The sequence below is a fragment of the Mustela nigripes genome, chromosome 14 (genome assembly GCF_022355385.1).
Source record: "Mustela nigripes isolate SB6536 chromosome 14, MUSNIG.SB6536, whole genome shotgun sequence".
Taxonomy (NCBI): Eukaryota; Metazoa; Chordata; class Mammalia; order Carnivora; family Mustelidae; genus Mustela; species Mustela nigripes.
Genome location: NC_081570.1, coordinates 73,808,529 through 73,827,034, shown reverse-complemented (window position 1 = coordinate 73,827,034; position 18,506 = coordinate 73,808,529). Strand labels below are relative to the sequence as shown.

Here is an 18,506-nt window from a genome sequence, read left to right as displayed (position 1 = left end):
TCACATGTCCAGCTAATCTTGAGGCTCTCTGGAAGCAAGATGCAAAGGCTAATGTATCTGAGTGTTGAAGATGAATCCCAATACACATGCAAAGCCCTTCAGCAAAGGCTAGGAGACTTACTGGTTCCAGGTATTTAAGAAAGTCTCTTCCCAATCATTGGATTTCTATAAGCTAACCAAACAGAGGCTGTCAGTGGCTAAACATGACAAATGAAACAAATTTTAAAAATTGGTTCAAGAGGGTCACTAAGTAAACAAACAACAACAAATTCTGGATCTGATTTCCACGGTTGCCATGTTGTATTATTTTAAACATCTATTTTTCAGCAAAGTTGTGGAACATGCAAAAGAAAAAGTATCAAATGAAACTCTCCCTGAGGAAGCCCAGATACTAGACTTAGTAGACAAAAATTTTATATCAGATATTTTAAATATATTCAAAGAACTAAAGGACACCACACCTAAAGAATTAAATAAAAGTATGAGAATAATGTTCTCACCATATAGAAAATATCAACAAAAAGATATTTCTATTGTGAAAGCCCAAATAGAAATTCTGGCATTGAAAATTATAATAATTAAAATAAAAAATTCACTAAAAGGGTATCAATATCATAGATGAACTGGCAGAAGAAAGCATCAGTGAACTTGATAATGAGATTATCCCATCTGAAGAACAGAAAAAAAAAAAAAAAGAATAAAGGAAAATAAGCAGTCTCAATTACTTAGTAGCACACCAAAAATGGTATCAACATATGCAAAATGGGAGTCCAATAGGAGAGAGAAAGGAGCAGAAAAAAATTTTGAAGAAAAAAGGCCTAAACTCCCCAGATATTATAAAACCATTTACCCATGCATCCAAGAAGCTCAATCCCACAAATAAGATAAAACACAAAGGGATCCACACCTAAGAGCCCTGCAATTAAATTTTTGAAACACAATGAGAAAATCTTGAAAGCAGTAAGAGTGAAATGATGCATCATGTTTAAGGAATCACCACTAAGATTAACATCTACTTTTTTTTTTAATAAAATACCTTAGAGACCAGAAAGAATGAGTTAACATGTTCAAAGTGATGAAAAAAAGACTTATCAAGCAATAATTCTATATCCAAGAAAATTATCCTTCAGAAATAAAAGAAAAATCAAAGCATTCCCAGATGAACAAAACAGAGAAATTGTCACTAGCTGATATGCCCTATAAGAAATACTAAAGAGAATCTTTTATGATGAAAAGAAAGGACACTAGATAGTAAAACAAATCCACATGAAGAAATGGAGAACATTGGTAAAGGTAACTACATAGATAAATATAAAAAACAGTATAAATCTATTTTCTGTTTGTAACTCTTTTCTTCTATAAGATTTAAAATAAAACTGCATAAGGAAATAATTATAGAAAATAATGTACATTATTTTACATTATACATTATACATTAAGAAAATAATGTACAGGGGCACCTGGGTGGCTCAGTGGGTTAAGCCGCTGCCTTCGGCTCAGGTCGTGATCTCAGGGTCCTGGGATCGAGCCCTGCATCGGGCTCTCTGCTCAGCAGGGAGCCTGCTTCCTCCTCTCTCTCTGCCTGCCTCTCTGCCTACTTGTGATCTCTGTCTGTCAAATAAATAAATAAAATCTTTAAAAAAAAAAGATAAGAAAAGAATGTACAAAGATGTCATTTACATGACAATAATATGACAATGGAGAGGGCCAGGAATGTAACTAGGAACAAAGATTTTGTATACTATTGAAATTAAATTGGTATTCATACAAACTAAATTGTGATAAACTATGATATTAATTGTAATCATCATGGCAACCATTAAGAAAATAACTCTAAAAATAAAGCAAAAGAAACAACAAGGGGATTAAACTACCACACAAGAAAAGACTTAACACAGAAGTCATTAATGGAAAAACTGGGAACAAAAAAGACATATGACATATGGAAAACAAATAGAAAAATGGTAGACATCAATCTTACCTTATTGGTAATTACATCAAATGCAAATAGATTAAATACTCCAATAAAAAAAATAGATCAGCAGAATGGATTTTATAAAGCATGATCCAACTATATGCTATCTAAAAGTGAAAGATTTTAGATTCAAAAATGGAAATAAGTTAAAAGTAAAAATATAAAGATATTCCATAGAAATAACAACCAGAAGAGAGTTTATATGGCAATGTGAATATCAAACAAAACAGACTTTAAGATAAAAGTTGTTACTACAGACAAAGAAGCACAATTTAAAATAACAAAAATATCAATCCATCAAGATGACATAATTTTAAACATTATATACCTAACAACAGAAAACCAAAATCTATAAAGCAAAAGTATATTTCATTCCTAATTATGGCTGAATAATACCCACTACATGGATATGACACACTTTGCTTATTATATAACATATAAATCTTGAAATCATTATGTTTAGTGGAAGAAGCCAGACACAAAAGGCCTTATATTATATAATTCCATGACTATGAAGTGTCCACAATAGGCAAACCTATAGAGATAGAAAACAGACTTGTTAATTGTAGGAGTTATAGAGGGGAAAAATGGGTAGTGATTGGTAAGGGGACACAGGTTTGCAAAAATCTTAGAACTATATCAGTGCTTTCCTTTTTTATTTATTCTAGGTGAGAAAGAACCACATAGTGGGGGAAAAAAGAAGAAAACAGGCACACAAACTTCAGTGTCAGACATACTTGCAATTAAATCTCCACTTACCTCTAACATAGGATGTGTACGTGGGAAATATAAAGGTAAAATGTATTATAATTTTTAAGTTAATATAACCCACATACTTCAAAATCTTTATTTGGACTTGGATATTTGTATTAGTGTTCCTTATTGCTGCATAAGAAATTACCACAAACTTAAAACCATACAAATTTGTTATCTTACAGTTCCCATGGGTCAGGGGTCAAGCACTGGTGAGTTGGGTCTTCTGCTCAGAATGTCACCAGGCTAAAATTAAGGTGTCAGCAGGGACTGCAGATCTCATCTGGGGCTCAGAGTCCTCTTCAAAGTTAATTGGAAGAATTCAGTTCCTTGAGGCCTTCAACTCCTAGAGGCTCCACCCTTCCCTACCATGTGGCCTGCTCTACCACATGGAAGTTTCTTTCTTCTCAGCTTATAGAAAAGCAACTCTATTGCTTTTTCTGACTCTGATTTCAAGACTTTGTTTTAAATGTCTCATATAATTAGGTCAAGTCCATCCATGATAATCATTCTTTTGATGAACTTAGAGTCAACTGACTGGAGATCTTAATCACAACTGTAAAATCCATTCATCTTTACCATACCATGTAATCAATCAAGGGAGTGACTGTCTCATCATCTTCACCAGTCTGCATATACCAGCTATGGGTTACTGAGGTTATCTTAGAATTATACAAGTAGGCTGTTCCATGAATGTCAACTGTGTAGGGGCTTGCTGAGTTACTGACCTTGGCCACTGTTTGGACACCATTTAGGGAGATTAAGACAAGCCATACACCATCAGAGCTTGACTCGGCTTAAGTATGGGACTTAATAGTAGATTCTAAACTGACTGCCCATCAGAACAACCTGGAAATTTTCTCCTAGAAATTTTCAGTATTTCAGTATCAAAGCTGACACATCTACACACACACACACACACACACATCTATGTTTCTCAGAAGCTCCAGATGAGCAGCAAGGTTGAGACTCTAACATTCTATAAGCCACAACTGATGGAGAAAAATAAAAACAGTCCTATGAGTAAACCGTATGTGGGCTTGTTGAAAAATTAAATTTATACACATACATAACTAGTTATAATATTTAATTTAATCACCACTTCATTCTCAGTTTTTATTCATAGGGGAAAAAATTGAGAAATGGAAACCTGTGGTTTAAATGTCAGACATACTTGAATTCAAATCTCTACTCCACTTGCAACTCATTTATAATCTCCATAAATTACTCAAGCCCTCAGTTTCACGTTCCTCACCAATAATGGGGCGGTGGGGGGGGTGTGGTATTTGTACCTGTGTCACCCAGTTCTCAGGAGGATGGCAAGGATGAAAGAGTCTGGCAAACTCTTCTCAACACATATTGCTAGAAGAAAATCAGTCTTTGGTCTGCGGTCTCCTTGACTCTGGGGCTGCCACATTCCTTGGGTCCATCCTGAAAGCATCCTGGGAGAACTGGTCTTCCTGTTCCCCATATTTTGGGAAAGGCCAGGAAAGCTTTCCAAAACAGGACTGCCACTTTCTCTCAGGTTGCCTTGCATTCCTGGTGCTCAGCTTCCCTTTTGTGGGATCTGCCCAACAGGGAGCCATACATCTGTGCACATTAAAGGTTGTCTGTAGGTGGAGGATGTGTGTTCCCTAGAAATTTTTAATACCATATAACACTCCTCCCTCACATTGCATGACACATAAATTGGGCATGCATGGCCAACTGCAGCATGAAATATCATACTACCCATACACCTGGTTAGTTGCAGTTGGTAACGCCTCTGAACCAGCTCACTGCCACTGGCTTGCTCAGTATTTTGAACCCAATACTTCACTTCTCCAGCCAGTGGGAGAAGTTAGGAAAGGCAGGACGAGTGGTCTGGCCCGATGGAAAGGAAACTACAGACTTCTGCATAACATCGGGACCATTAACATTTGAGCGTTCATTTTCTCAAACTTTCAAACAATAATACCCATTTTATCTAACTTAGAGGATTGTTCAGAGCATGAAGTAAGATAACAGAAGTCAAATGCAGTTTGTAATCTGTGAGGCACTAGATAATCATATTTTAAGGGCAAGATCTCAAAGTAGGTTAAATAACTTAGGAGGGACTGAATCTCATTGCCTCGAACCTTTTCCCATGGGTCATATTATGCTGTTATCATTCATTGTACCTCTGTAAATCACCCTATCGGGCTATACATACCTTCAGAGCAGGGATGTCTTGTTTGGTCAGAATTTGGGCTTTGAGTAGAGCAGGAGCCATGATCTGAAGTACAGAAAGGGAGACGGGTATTTGTCTATAATAGATCGCCTACCGCCATCACATAGCATAAGAATGGAAACCACAGGAGGGTGGGAAATTTTATCTCTTTGGTTTAATTCTGTATTTCCGATACTTTACAACAGTGTCTGATAGCATAAACACTCAATAAATGTTTGTTGAACAAATGAATAAGCAAGTGTTTGCTGGATTGAGTTACAATAAGGTAAGTTTTGATAGAATAAAATGGCAGCTGCCTTCATCTCTAGGAGGGGAGCAAGCAAGGCTGGCTGGGGCAAAGGTCAGAGCCTTGGAGGGTCTCTCTGTGTGTGCTCTCCTCTCATTCTCTCAGAATGGCTTTCCTTCACCCTGTCTGCCTCTCTGCATTTTTCTAATGCTCCTCACACCCCACACTTTAAACTATCCCATGACTGTTCAAAACCCTTGCTTGAAACCTAGCCCAGGTCTCCCCATTTATGCTCCCAAATCACCTTCACTCTCCAGTTTCTTTCACTCTCTACTTCCCCATCAGTGTCCCTGCCCTGATAGGTCACAACAACCTGAGAAATTCTACCCATACGTTGTACAGAGCGTGTAGCTACTTCTATGTTCTTGTCTCCTGTTTCTTGAGTGCCCCAATGCCCCTCCACCAAACTTCCATAGTAAACTCACATCTGCCTCATCATTTCCTATTTGCCACCTACCTCACTAAGAGGTATGATATATTAATTGGGATTCTCCAAAGAAACAAAAGCAACAAATGTATATATAGAAAGAGATTTATTAAAGGAATTGGCTCACATGATAGTGGAGGCCCAGAAGTCCCAAGATCTGCAGTCAGCAAGCAGAGGACCCAGGAGAGCCAATGGTAAAGTTCCAGTCTGGAGGCTGGAGACTTGACACCTAGGAAGGGCTGATGTTTCGCTTCAAGTCTGAAGGCTGGCAAAAGCTGATGTCTCGGTTCAAAAGGGGATCAGGCAGAAAGAATTCTCTTTTACTTGGGGGAGGCTCAGCCTTTTTGCTCTATGGGTGCCTTCAACTGATCAGATAAGGTCCACCCACATTAGGAAGAGCAATCTGCCTTCTCAGTCTTATGAGTCAAATGTTAATTCCAAAACACCCGTGCAGACACACCCAGAAGAGTGTTTGACTAAATATCTGGGTACCCCCACAGCCTAGTCAATTCGATTTATAAAATGAGCCATCACAGATGTACACTTCTCACCTTCATCACCTACTAAACCCTAAAATAAGCTTCTCTGAAGCATGGATTTTCTTTTTGTCTTCTAGAATTAAAGGATAGCCCTGACAAGGCAAGTGCTATGAAAGGGAAGAGGGTCATCACCCCCAGCCTCTGCCTTGTCTCCTTCCCAAGCCTGGGGCACCAGAACTGACTTGAGGTAGAATTGCATCCTCCCTAAAATGAACCTCCTAAAGCCTGCAAGGAAGAACTGCTGGAGCTAAAACCTCTTTTTTTCTCCTTCTCTGCTCACTCCCCAGCCATCCTTATGAATGCTGACTCTGTACCTAAAGCACACTCGCTCTTTTCTTTGATATAACTTACCATGGGTGCCTGATGGCCAGCCAGCCCAATCGCCAATATTCATGTCATTACATGTGTCAAACAAATATCACTGTAAGTTTGACTTAGTACAAAACCCTGTGATCAAGTTGAAAAGACATGCGACAAATAATCAGAAGACTTGAGCTTGAATACTGACACCATCATCCCTTACTGGAAATAAGAAAACGAACAAAACACCTCAATTCATGGAGCCCCAGTTTTCTGATCTGTTTCCTTATCTACCTTGCAGCACCATTGTGAGCATCAGTGAAATCGGTGTCAGTCTTGATAATGGAAGTTCTTGCCAAGCGATAATATCACATATTGTTAAGTACTACTTTTTAATACTATTAGGTACTGTTAAATACTAATAGTATGTGCTGTTAAATTATTCCCCATCTTCATGATGTTGTTTTTCATAACCCTCCACTCATTACTTTATAAATAAATAAATAAATAGACTTTTAAAAGCCTCTGAAAGACAGAAGCTTCAAACAAACTCTGCTTGTAACACCCCAGGAATCAAATAGAAAAGGACAGAAGGAAATAGACCCAACTTTGGGAGATACAAAAATCAAAGAGCAGAAGTGCCTGTGCATAGCTGCAAGTAATAGGAAGTGCATTGTCCTTGGAGGAGGCATTTCGTTCACCATAGCAGGACAGAGATACTGCGCTTTAAGAAAGACCTTCATTTATCATAAAAATGATATCGGGTATCATGCAGACCAGCTGTGAGGCTCTCCAAGGGTGAAAAAGACAGGACAAATTGTGTCCAAGTGTCGAGGGAGGGAGGGTCACAACTCTTCCAGTGCAGCCGCGGAGCCCATTGGGCAGCAGCAACAAAACAGCCTTGACTCAAATGCCGGCAAGGCAAAGGTGGGGTCATGTCAGAAGGCATATACAGGGAAAATTCATATCTCTGCTTTATAATGGATGTTCTCTTGTACTCAAAAAGCTTTGGTGAATTATGAAAGACATTTATCAGACATTAGAAAAATTCCAACGTTGAAAAAATTTACCACCATTTATCAGAGGCTTGAAGCTACAATGTATTTTTCACTATGTGATATGGAAACACATGTGCAGTGAGTGGGTGGGTTTCTGGTTCAACACCAAACCCACACTGTCCTCCTAGTAATTGGATTTAGCCGAATACAGGACAGTGCATTCCAGGTCACTGAGCATCTTAAAGCTAGAAACAAAACTCATTCCAAATGGTCCTTAAACCCAACAATGACGACTGAAACCTTCATACCAGTTAACTTAACCTTTGGTATCACATTGTGATGGGGGCAACAGGCTTGAACATGACCAAGTCAAATGCACCTAGCGTTCAACTGTAAACATGACCGACTCTACCTTCAATCTGTTCTCTCAACTTAAACTCGCAGAGGCCTTCTACTCTTAATCGCATCTGCTTCTCCGTGGCCTGATCAGTCCTTAATTGTATCTAATTGATCTCATTTGTACCCTTGAATTGGTGAATCACAATCTAATTTAGAAATGCTACAGTGTTCTACACCTCACTGCCTCCTTTGATGCTCCCGACAGTCTTATAGACGAGTCGGGTGTGTCTGGAAAAATAGTTTCAGTCTCCTCCTACATACGAAAAGCTAGGTTAAAGAATAGATACCCCAAGGTCTAACCACTGCTAAATATCAGAGTTGATAAGAGAATCCAGGTTTCATGACTCCCTAGTCCAGTGCTCCTTAAATACAGAAAAGAACTTCTTGGATCTTAGGGCTCTGAGACCCTCACAATGTGCTCCTCTGGGATATCTCGTAATTTCCTCCTCAGGAGCTCCTTAAGAATAGCATAAAGGCATATCCAGCTGGAACCATTTACACAAACTGTACAGCCTAGAGGCAGGGGATGGACTTAATGACCCTAGGCTAATCAATTCCTGCTTCCTAACACAAGGAGTGATTGCAAAGTAATGATCCACCAGCCCCAGACAAACATCACAGTTGTACATTAAATGAAGTTTCTGATTCCTCATTCCATGATAAATGTATGGTTAATCCTGATTCCTGATCCATCATAAATTGCTCTTCTCTTCAGGGTCACTCAGTGACATTTGACTGTGAGGAAGCTGAGTGCAAGGGTTTCAGCTGCAGTGGGTGCAATCTTGTAGGTATTGTAAGTGTTCGCATTAATCTGTTGCCATCTGTCTTTATTTTGCTAACCCACTCAATCGGACACTATAAATGTTAACAGACATAAAAATGCTTTTCTTCAACATTAGGCACACATATCTTCCTGCTTCACCTCCTGAATGTCAGACAGCCCCTGATTACCATAGGCAATGCCATGATGATCCCATAGCTCCCTGAAGTAGCTCCGAACAGCGATGCCATAGAAGGCTTTGTTCCCATCCCACAACCAGTTTTCGGAGTCCATTTCAAGGCTCCAGTACTCCTGTACTTGGCAGCAGCTTTCTCCCCTTCTTTCAAAGAATGATCCAGAATGCAACCTTTAGCTCATCCTCTAAGAATGCGGACTCCAGCTGAGGTGGTGAAGGTTAAGCCAAATGCTTTTTACTCTGTCAAGCAGATCGTGATGGAGGCAGCTACACTCCTACCTCTTTCCCCTACCATCCTACACATCAAAAACCAGAAAGGACCCTGTGTTCTTGCTACAATCTAGTATATGGAAAAGCCATTCATTTGATGATTTGAGTAAAAAGGTTCTAAACAAGAGCCTTGCCCTATAATTTCTAAGAAATCTGCCATCTCTGGGCCATTCAGGGTTCTCTTTGAAGTCTTTAGCTCCCTAATTTACCTTGGCAACTTTTGAAAGGACTGAATGATCTTAGAAGTCTATTTTGCTGAGACCTTTTATCTGCATTGTGGTGGAAGTTGTGGTGCATAGCCCAAATCCACCCTCTGGGACAGAGACACTCATTCCTGCAGCCTCTGGCAGTGTTGACCACCTATGACTCTTAGCTGAGTACCTCTCTAGGGCTCACTCCAGAGATTCACTTCACTTAGGGTCATACCCTACCCCTAGGGCCACGCACATCCCATGACTGGTCACTACAGGGGTATAAAGACCCAGTCCCCTAGTCCCAATTGAGGACAACTGTGCAGAGATAGCCCAGCTTCATAGACTCCCAAAGGGCCCTATGATGGGGACCATAGGACCCTGAGCCCTTTGTTGGAATTGTGTTACAGTTTGACTTCTCTCTTTCCCCAATCCTATTCCCTTCCCTTCCCCCAGAGTCAGAGCACTACCCAGTATATCCTCTGGGTCTGCTTCCTGAAGAACTTGACTTACAACAGGAACATTTTTAAGATAATGGATTTCTGAACTGGAATCAAATGCACAGAAGTTTGTTGGCTGTTTTTACTCTTCTGTTCAATAATGATTGCTAATTTTGAGCCTTTGGACTAAGAGGGAATCTTCATTCTAGAGAACAGTTTTTGCAGGTGACAAAAGAACATTGTTAAGGCTGATGGAGAATATATATTACTCTTAAACACAAATAATTTTATAGTATTAAACACTCTATCATTATGAGTCAACTACCAATTCTGTTTCCATTGAAATGTAGGTCTCTGTATGGAAGAAGGTAAAGAAACAGCTAAAAATACTCCCTGAGTACACATACTCTTTGTCTGAATTTCCTATCTTCTCTGAAGGCCAGTACATTGGGGGTTTCACTCTCCCACCCTTCTCTTCCTACCTTTGGGGACCAAATCCTGACTGCTGGGGCCAATATTATGATTTTTTTTTTGTAGTAATTGAATCAGAAAGGAGGGTAAGCATATCATGCTTGAAAAGCCCAATAAGTAGCTCCTTGCTCCCAAGTCTACTGTCAGTTACATCTCAGCCACCAGTCCTCCTGCAGGTGGGTAGGGGATCAGAGTGTCCTATTTCTCTTCCCTGTCTTCCTCTATCCTATGCAATTTGCCATGCCTCTAGACCTATGTTTTTTGTCTCTGTTAGTCGTCTCCATTTATCTCCAGGGATGTTATGAAAACCAAAAATGATTGAAATAGAGTGGGTTTTAATTTATTAACTGGAAAACATATATTAGAAGAAAGGGAAAGTGATAGGAAACTAATAAAATAGCCCTAAATTTCACAACTCCCAAGCTATTATGAGGGATCTTATCATTCTGACCCACAATTATTGTCTGTGTCTATCTGGTTCCATTCAAGCATCCAGTGGGAAGACAAGAAGACCACAGGCCAATTCCAGAATGGTATACTTTTGAAATCATTAACTATATGAGTTCCTGTTCCTAGATCAAATGAGAAATACCCAAATAAATTGGCATCATGTAGCCAAAATGCTTACATATCTCTTTGGTGGCCATGGTAAGTTACTTCAGTTTTTGTAAATGGTTGCTTAGTTATAAGTCCATAATTTTAAATTTACCCATAAAGACAAGGTAGAGCAACAATCTGACATAAATGTTGGCCAAAAGTTAAGAGCATGATTATAAGAGAAAGAAGATTGATCATACCAGCCAAAGCTATCTATAAATTCAATGTAATCCCTATCGAAATTCCAATGGCATTTTTTCACAGAATTTTTTTTAAAAACCCTGAAATTTGTATGGAACCACTTAAGAACCCAAATGGCCAAAGCAATCCTGAGAAAGAATGAATTTGAAGGCATCACACTTCCTGATTTCGAACTATATTACAAAGCTATAGTAATCAAAACAACATGGTAATGGCATAAACACATAGACCAACAAAACAGAACCTAGAACCCTGAAATAAACCCACCCATATATGGCCAACTAATATTTGACAACCGAGCCAAGAATACTCCATGGGGAAATGATAGTCTCTTCAATAAATAGTATGAGAAAATTGGATATTCACAGCAAAAGAGTTCAGTTGAGCCCCTATGTTACACCACCACAAAAATTAAATTGAAGTAGATTAAAGACTTAAACATAAGACCTGAAATCATAAAATTGCTAGAACAAAACATAAGGGAAAAGTTTCTTTGGCATTGTTCTTGACAATAATTTTATTGAATATGAATGATATCAAAACCGTTCAGCAACGAAAGTGAAAAATAAGTGAGTGGGACTATATCAAACTAAAAAGCTTCTACACAGGAAAAGAAAGAGTCAACAAGATGAAAGGCCAATCCAAGAAATGGAGAAACTGTTTGCAAACCATGTGTCTCATAAGGAGTTAATATCTAAAATATATAAAGAACAAATGCAATTCAGTAGGAAAAAAATCAAACATTCTGATTAAAAAATGGACAGAGGACCTGAGTACACATGGGAACACTTGTGCCCTGTTGTTCAGAGTGTTAATTGGTGCAGCCGCTGTAGAAAAGTCAATATAGATTCTTCAAAAAATTAAAAATACAATGACCCTATGATTTAGCAATCCCACTCCTGGGTATACATCTGAAGGAAATGGAATCATTATCTTGAAGAGATAGATGCCCTCTCATGTTCATTGCAGCATGATTCACAACAGCCCAGGGGATGGAACAACCTTAGTGGCCCTCAGGGGGGTGAATGGATAAAGGAGATGATATAGATATAGGTGCAGATATGAGCATACATAGATAATGGAATATTACTCAGCCATTAAAAAGGAAGTTCTGCTGTTTGCAACAACACAGATGGTCCTTGAGGGCATTGTGGTAAAAGAAATATGTCAGACACAAGAAGACAAATACTGCATGATCTCACTTACACGTGGAATCTGAAAAAGCTGAACTCAGAGAAACAGTAAAATGGTGGTGGCCAGGTGCTGGGAGATAGGGAAAAGGGAGAGATGTTAGTCAAAGGTTACGAACTTCCAGTTATAAGGTGAATAAGTTCAGGGGATCTAATGTGCACCATGGTGACTCTAGTTAGCAATACTGTATTATATACCGGAAAGTTGCTAATTGAGTAAACCTTCAATGTTCTCACTATTTAAAAAATGGTAATTATGCGAGGTGACAGGTAACCTTATTACAGTGATCATTTTCAATATGCATGCATATCAAATTATTATGCTGTATACCTTAAACTGACACAGTGTTACATGTCACTTAACTCTCAATGAAGCTGGGGGGGGGGGGACAGAGAAAGGGGAATGAGGTGTGGGAAAAGTAATCATACAATGACTAGATGTTCTCTATTTTTCAAAGGCTTTCATTGAAGCGTTTCTCCCAGGAATGCTGCTTTTGCAATTACATAGCAACAAAGCATTTGAAATAACTTTTTGAAACTCTAAACATAAAAACTTACACTGAGCTGAGGGGCTTATAGAAAGCAACTCCCTTCGAAGGCTTTCTGCTCAAATGCTAACGGCTGTTGCAAACAACATGGAATGTATCTTCCCAAAGTTAGAATGGGCTAGGTTTCAGCTGAGAAAGGGTTAAATAAAGGGAATCAGATTCCAGCCAGACAGGGTCTGAACACCAATGAGAATTTCTCTAAATGATGTAATGCTTGAATCCTGATATCCTTTTGAAAAGAGCTTGTGGTTGGAGTTTCTCTAAACCAGACTGAACTGGCATTTCCTCCCATTCCAAGAGTCTCCTTCTCTGCCTCCTACACAATTTTCTTAGGTAGGTTTGTTCAGATGTATTAATGTTCTTTCCTAATGTTTGACAAAAAGCATTTTTTGTCATCGGCATTTGGATTCTTTCAAGGATTCTAATCCACTGCTCTCCATGGGCCCCTTTTGCTCTTGTTGGTAACGACACAAGTCTACGTGATTATAGAGAATTCAGAAAGACACCAGCTTTTCTCAGTCAGCTCACTGACTCAATGCTGGCTCTTTCCACTTATGCTCTTTCCCACATCTCCAGGGTGGGGAGGCTGTGACACATGAAGACAGAGACCCACACTTACAGCTACACAGCAGGATGGAGAATTGCTGAGGGCTTTTCCACTAGGATGCTGTTGATGACCAAATAAGTGGGACAGTTCCAGGTGACAGAAAGTCTGGTGAACTCAGGAAACCTCCACGAGGACACTCTGAAGCTACTCACTCCTAAAAGCCCTCACAACTGATCTTGGCACGGATAACACACATGAAGAGACAAGGGGAGGACACTCTGGATTTTGTTTTAAGGCATCCTTTTAACTAATCCTGGATCTCTCAAGAGAAGGAGGCCCATAAAATGTCAGGAAAGTTGGTAAGGATTCTTAGAGCACAGCAAAAATTGGCACAGCTCCCAACTTGGCTGAGAAACAATTTCCTTTACACCAACTATTTTTAGATTTTAAAAAAGCCTTCTGAAAGAATTAATTCATCATTTACCACCCCATCAAATCAAACTTTAAAATCTTAGTTAACCAATAACTTCTCCCACTGTGTTGCATTTCGGAATAAAGTAAAACATAGCCATTAGTTTTCAAAAGTAACGTATGTCAAACATCACGTTTGTTACAAGAACATTCTGTGGAAACAAAAAACTATAAAAATAGAACACATGACTATTTTTAAGACCATCAGCAATTATTGTCTACCTATAGCATAGTGTCTGAGAGAACAGGAAACACATTTCTTTTCCTCTCCATCATATCCATATATAACTCTTTGCACAGTGCCTAGAACATTACAAACATTTGATAAAGATTTGCTACATTGAATTGAAACCGGAGCCCACTAATGTTCATTAAGCACCCCGTATATAAGGCACCATGCCACTCGGTGATGGCAGAAAGGGGCACAGAGACAAGTTTCTACCTTCTTGAGGAGAGGACTCAGTCTCAACGATCTCCAAGACCTCTGTCATCCCAGACTGCAAAAGCAGTGACTGCAACACAAATGCCTTGGGATCCAGGCAAGGGACATCAATGAGCAAAGTAATGTACTGATTTTAAGACAACAGAAGACTGGGACGCCTGGAGGGTTCAGTCAGTTAAGTGCCTGAGTCTTGATTTCTCGCAGGGCTGAGATTCTTAAGATTCTCTGTGTCCCTCTCCCTCTGCCCTTCCCCCTCTCTAAGAAAAAAAGACGACAGAAGATTATAAGGATGATGAAAACTAGAGAATGCAAAGCTAACTTAAAATTATACTTTTTCAACTTCAAATATTTTGCCATCACTGTACTAACAAAAATAGTTTTATCAAAATGCTGGCAGATTCTTCATCCAGGAAAAGGAACGGCGTTCAAACCCGTGCTACAGCATGGATGGACCTTGAAAGCATTGTGCTAAGTGAAATAAGCATAAAATAAAATAAGACACCAAGGAACAAATACTGGATGATTTCGCTTGTATAACATATCTGAAAGAGGCAAATTCCTAGACACAGAAAGTCGATAAGAGGTTACCAGAGGCTGTGGGGAGAAGAAAATGGGGAACTATTGCTTAATAGTTACGGTTTCTGTCTGAAATGATAAAAAAAGTTTTGGAAGTGGGGCGGGGGGATGGTTGCACAGCATCGCGAATGCAAGTAATGCCACTGAACTGTACACTTAAAAATGGTTTAAGTGGCCAATTTTTACATTATATATTTTATCACAATTTATTTTTTAAATTCTGGCCCAAGGCTAGCCAGTTGAGACTCCTGAATCCTGGCACGAGGCTTTATTCCATATTTATCTGCCAAATAAATAAAGGCACGGTTTCCACTGCCCCCATGATATTCCAGAGTTTAGTGGAAATAGTACAATATTTCAGTTCGGGCAGCTTTTGATCTTGCTGTTTTACTATCTGTGTAACCTTGGGTACGTTACTTAATGTCTCCAGACCTCACCTTCTCTGTCAGTAATAAGGGGTATTAGTGGGGCTTACCTTCTAGGAGTATAGGGAAGATTATATAAAATAATTCTTGGAAAGCTCTGTTCGGAGTAGCTGGTTCATTATTCTCATTAGCTATTATTAACAGTAGATGGGCTAATAAGAATTAACAGTTGCTATTATTACTAGGAACACTGGAAAAAATAATTATTTGCCTTTTTATTGCTAACCTAATGATTTATTTACGTGACAGTGATTGTCTTCTTAGGAACTATAGACCTAGGAACATCAAGATGGAGTTCATAACGCTGTTTTTAAACATCTCATTGTAATCTAGTGATATTACTGACTTGCTGAAAGTCCTTTAATGATCCCTGGTGGTCTTCATAAGCCCCAAACCCTACAGGCTAGACACTGTGGCCTCTCCATCATCCATTCTGTGTTTGCAGCAACCTTGACTTCTGTTTTGTAATCTCGGTGTTTCCAGGGAAGCTGACTCACCCCTTGTCTCTCCAGAGACAGCCCGCCTGTTCCGGACCAGACTCGGTCGCCATTCCGGCCCCTTCAACACCTGGTGTGGCTCAGGGCTTGCCATGTGAGGGCACTGCTCCAATCAGGGTGAATCTTCCAGCTTGTTAGTAGGAATCTAACAAATTTCTCTCTCTTCCAGGTGGCATGGAAGGCAGGCATGAGGGCTGGAACTGTTGCAGTTTTTTCACTCCCTTAGGAGACACGTGTCAACACATGGTAGGAGATTGGGGCCAAGAAAACCAAGGAGGAATGGAGAACTCTGATAAAGTTTTGACTCTGATGAGATCATGAGCCATCCTACCTCTGGAGTTTTCTGTTTCTGAGCTAATAGATTGCCCTTACTATCACAACCAAAAAGTTTTAACTGCTTAAAAAAAAAGTCTCATTTTGCTGCCCTGCTCTTCAACGCACACCTCCCCACCCCCCCAACTGCCCCATTCCAGCCAAACAGATCTGGTTTCTGTTTCTGAATACTACTGAGCTTCCTCTGAGCAAAGTGGTCTCACCCATGCATTCTCTCTCTCTGGATTATTTATTTAACACCCTGCCTCCTATCATTCCCTTAGTCTGCTTGCCCTGGTTAATATTCATTCATCTTGAACAGTTCAGCTCAGACATCATTTCCCCAAGAAAGCCTTCCTAGAGCCCCAGTGTGGGCCAAGTTCTCCTAGGAGGGCACCCATAACCTTTTACGCCTTCAGTTTTTACTAAAGTCTTATAACATACGACTTGCCACCATAATAATTAAATAATTGTTTCATGAGTTCACTGATGTCTAGCTCCCACATTTGTCTATCTTATTCAGTGCTGCTATATGCCCAGCGCCCCACCCAGATCTTTTTCCGTAACAGTAACAGTAAATACATATCAGTAAAACAAACCTTTTAGCTGCCAAGGCTAATTGTTAAGGAGTTGGTGTGGACCCCCCAGTAAAAACAAAAACACTTTATAAACCAATCAACAGTTGAAAGGAGAGGACTTAAGAAATGAACAAGCTGCTGATCGCTGGCTGTGGATGAAAAGCACACTGAACAAACATTGGTTAGGCACCCACTCTGTACAACACAGAGACCGAGGGACAGAAGACATTGACCCTGCCCACCAGGAGCCCTTTGCTGAACTTTAATTAGCTGGGCATCGAAAATACTGCTGCTCTGAAGGATTCCAAGTCACATCAATTACTTATTGCTTTGGAGTCAGTTCCAGCAGGGTCAAACCTACATTTAGCCTTTTAAAAAATCTAGTTTCACTTGTGTCCTAACTAGCAGAAAAGGCATCGCTCTCAAGTGCTCCTTTTTTGCAATTGCCTTTGACTCTAAAGCCTGCAGACAAAGAAAAGAGTGCTGGTTGCCTCCGAGCCTCTCTTCTCTAGGAATACGAAAGCATTTTGCAAACCCCAACCCACGGTCCACGTTCCTTTGCTACTATATCAGCATCCCACAGCTGGAGATGGTGAAGGGCTTGGAAAAGAGGTGGTCTTCTGGTAGTAAGTCAGGCTGAGCAGAGGCCAGAATCCATCGGAATTCCAAACCACACAGAACACGGCTGGCGTCGGTGACTGAGTAGAACCAGGCACTGATCCATGAAAACCCGGGCTCCACCCCTTACTAGCTTTGTGACCTTGGGCACGCGATGTATTCTTTGCAGAACTCGGTTTTCTCATCTGTGAATCAGAGATACAAGGACCTCACTTCACAGGATGAAATGAGCTAAAATACATGATAGAGGGTTTGGCACGTAGAAAGCGCTCCATACATTTTTAACTCCGATTATTTTTTAATCCACGGGGAGAAAGGTAACAGATTAGAGCGAGGACTTTCTCGCCAGGCTTTTGTTTTGCACTCAGGTTGCTTTATTCAGTGATGACCCTTATTGACTCCACCAGCAGATTCTTCCTTGGAGATTTTAGCTGTATTTTCCCCCTGGGCCCACTTTCCCCTGCAACAGCAACATGGAAGGTGAGACAGTTCAATGCCATTGCTTTCCATCGTGATAACAGCGTTGTTGACATATCAGCCCTCCATGTCAAAATGTTATGACAACCATAATAAGTAAAATAAATTTAAAACATTTATTGATTTTAAGGGTTATCATTTCCTTCTTTTATCAGTGACATACCATGTCAAATGTGATCTATTTGAAGTATATTTTAAGCAAGATAATTAATGAATTGGATTTAGGAGCTGGGTATTTAACATATTTTATGAGGCAGTTTGATGAAAAAAAACCCATACGGAGCCACCTATCCATAGAAGCTCCAGGCTGTGTGTCCAGCACCTAATCCCAATGACATCCCTCCTGCCAAGGCTCCCTGTCCACACCCATGAGACCCCGAGGGAAGGGATAAAAGTACACCGTTGAAATCACTCTCACCATTCTGGTCGACCTCAATAACTAACCCAGGCTTTGTAAAACAAAACAAAACAAAACAAAATTGGAAGAGTTTGGGCTTATGGATCTGCCCTTCATTTTATCCCAATCGACCTACGTCCTCTCCACCGAGGACTTCTTTAGCAAAGATGGAGACGGGTCACAGGGAGCTCCGCCAAACCACCACCCTCTGGGCCTCATCAGGTGTGACCTTCCATTCATGAGAAAATGCTGGGATGGTAGCAAAACGCAGGTGCTGCAGAAGAGGAGAGGCCCACTGTCATTCTGCCCAGGAGAGGGGTCTTCAGTACCACACTGTGGAAAAGAAGGAGGAGGGAGATGGGGAACAGGAGGGGCAGTGACAATGAGAGATTTCCTGACAGGGCGCATGCATGCTA

At 40.1% G+C, this 18,506-nt stretch overlaps 1 long non-coding RNA gene across 1 annotated transcript in view; it reads left to right on the top strand.

Moving 5' to 3' along the window:
- The first annotated feature begins 2,690 nt into the window (after positions 1 to 2,690).
- LOC132002004 (uncharacterized) overlaps positions 2,691 to 18,506 on the top strand; it is a 30,386-nt gene continuing 14,570 nt past the window's right edge. Inside the window, exons 1-2 of the long non-coding RNA XR_009399744.1 lie at positions 2,691 to 2,769; positions 15,878 to 15,954. This is a non-coding gene — a long non-coding RNA (uncharacterized LOC132002004). The remainder of the gene's footprint in view (positions 2,770 to 15,877; positions 15,955 to 18,506) is intronic.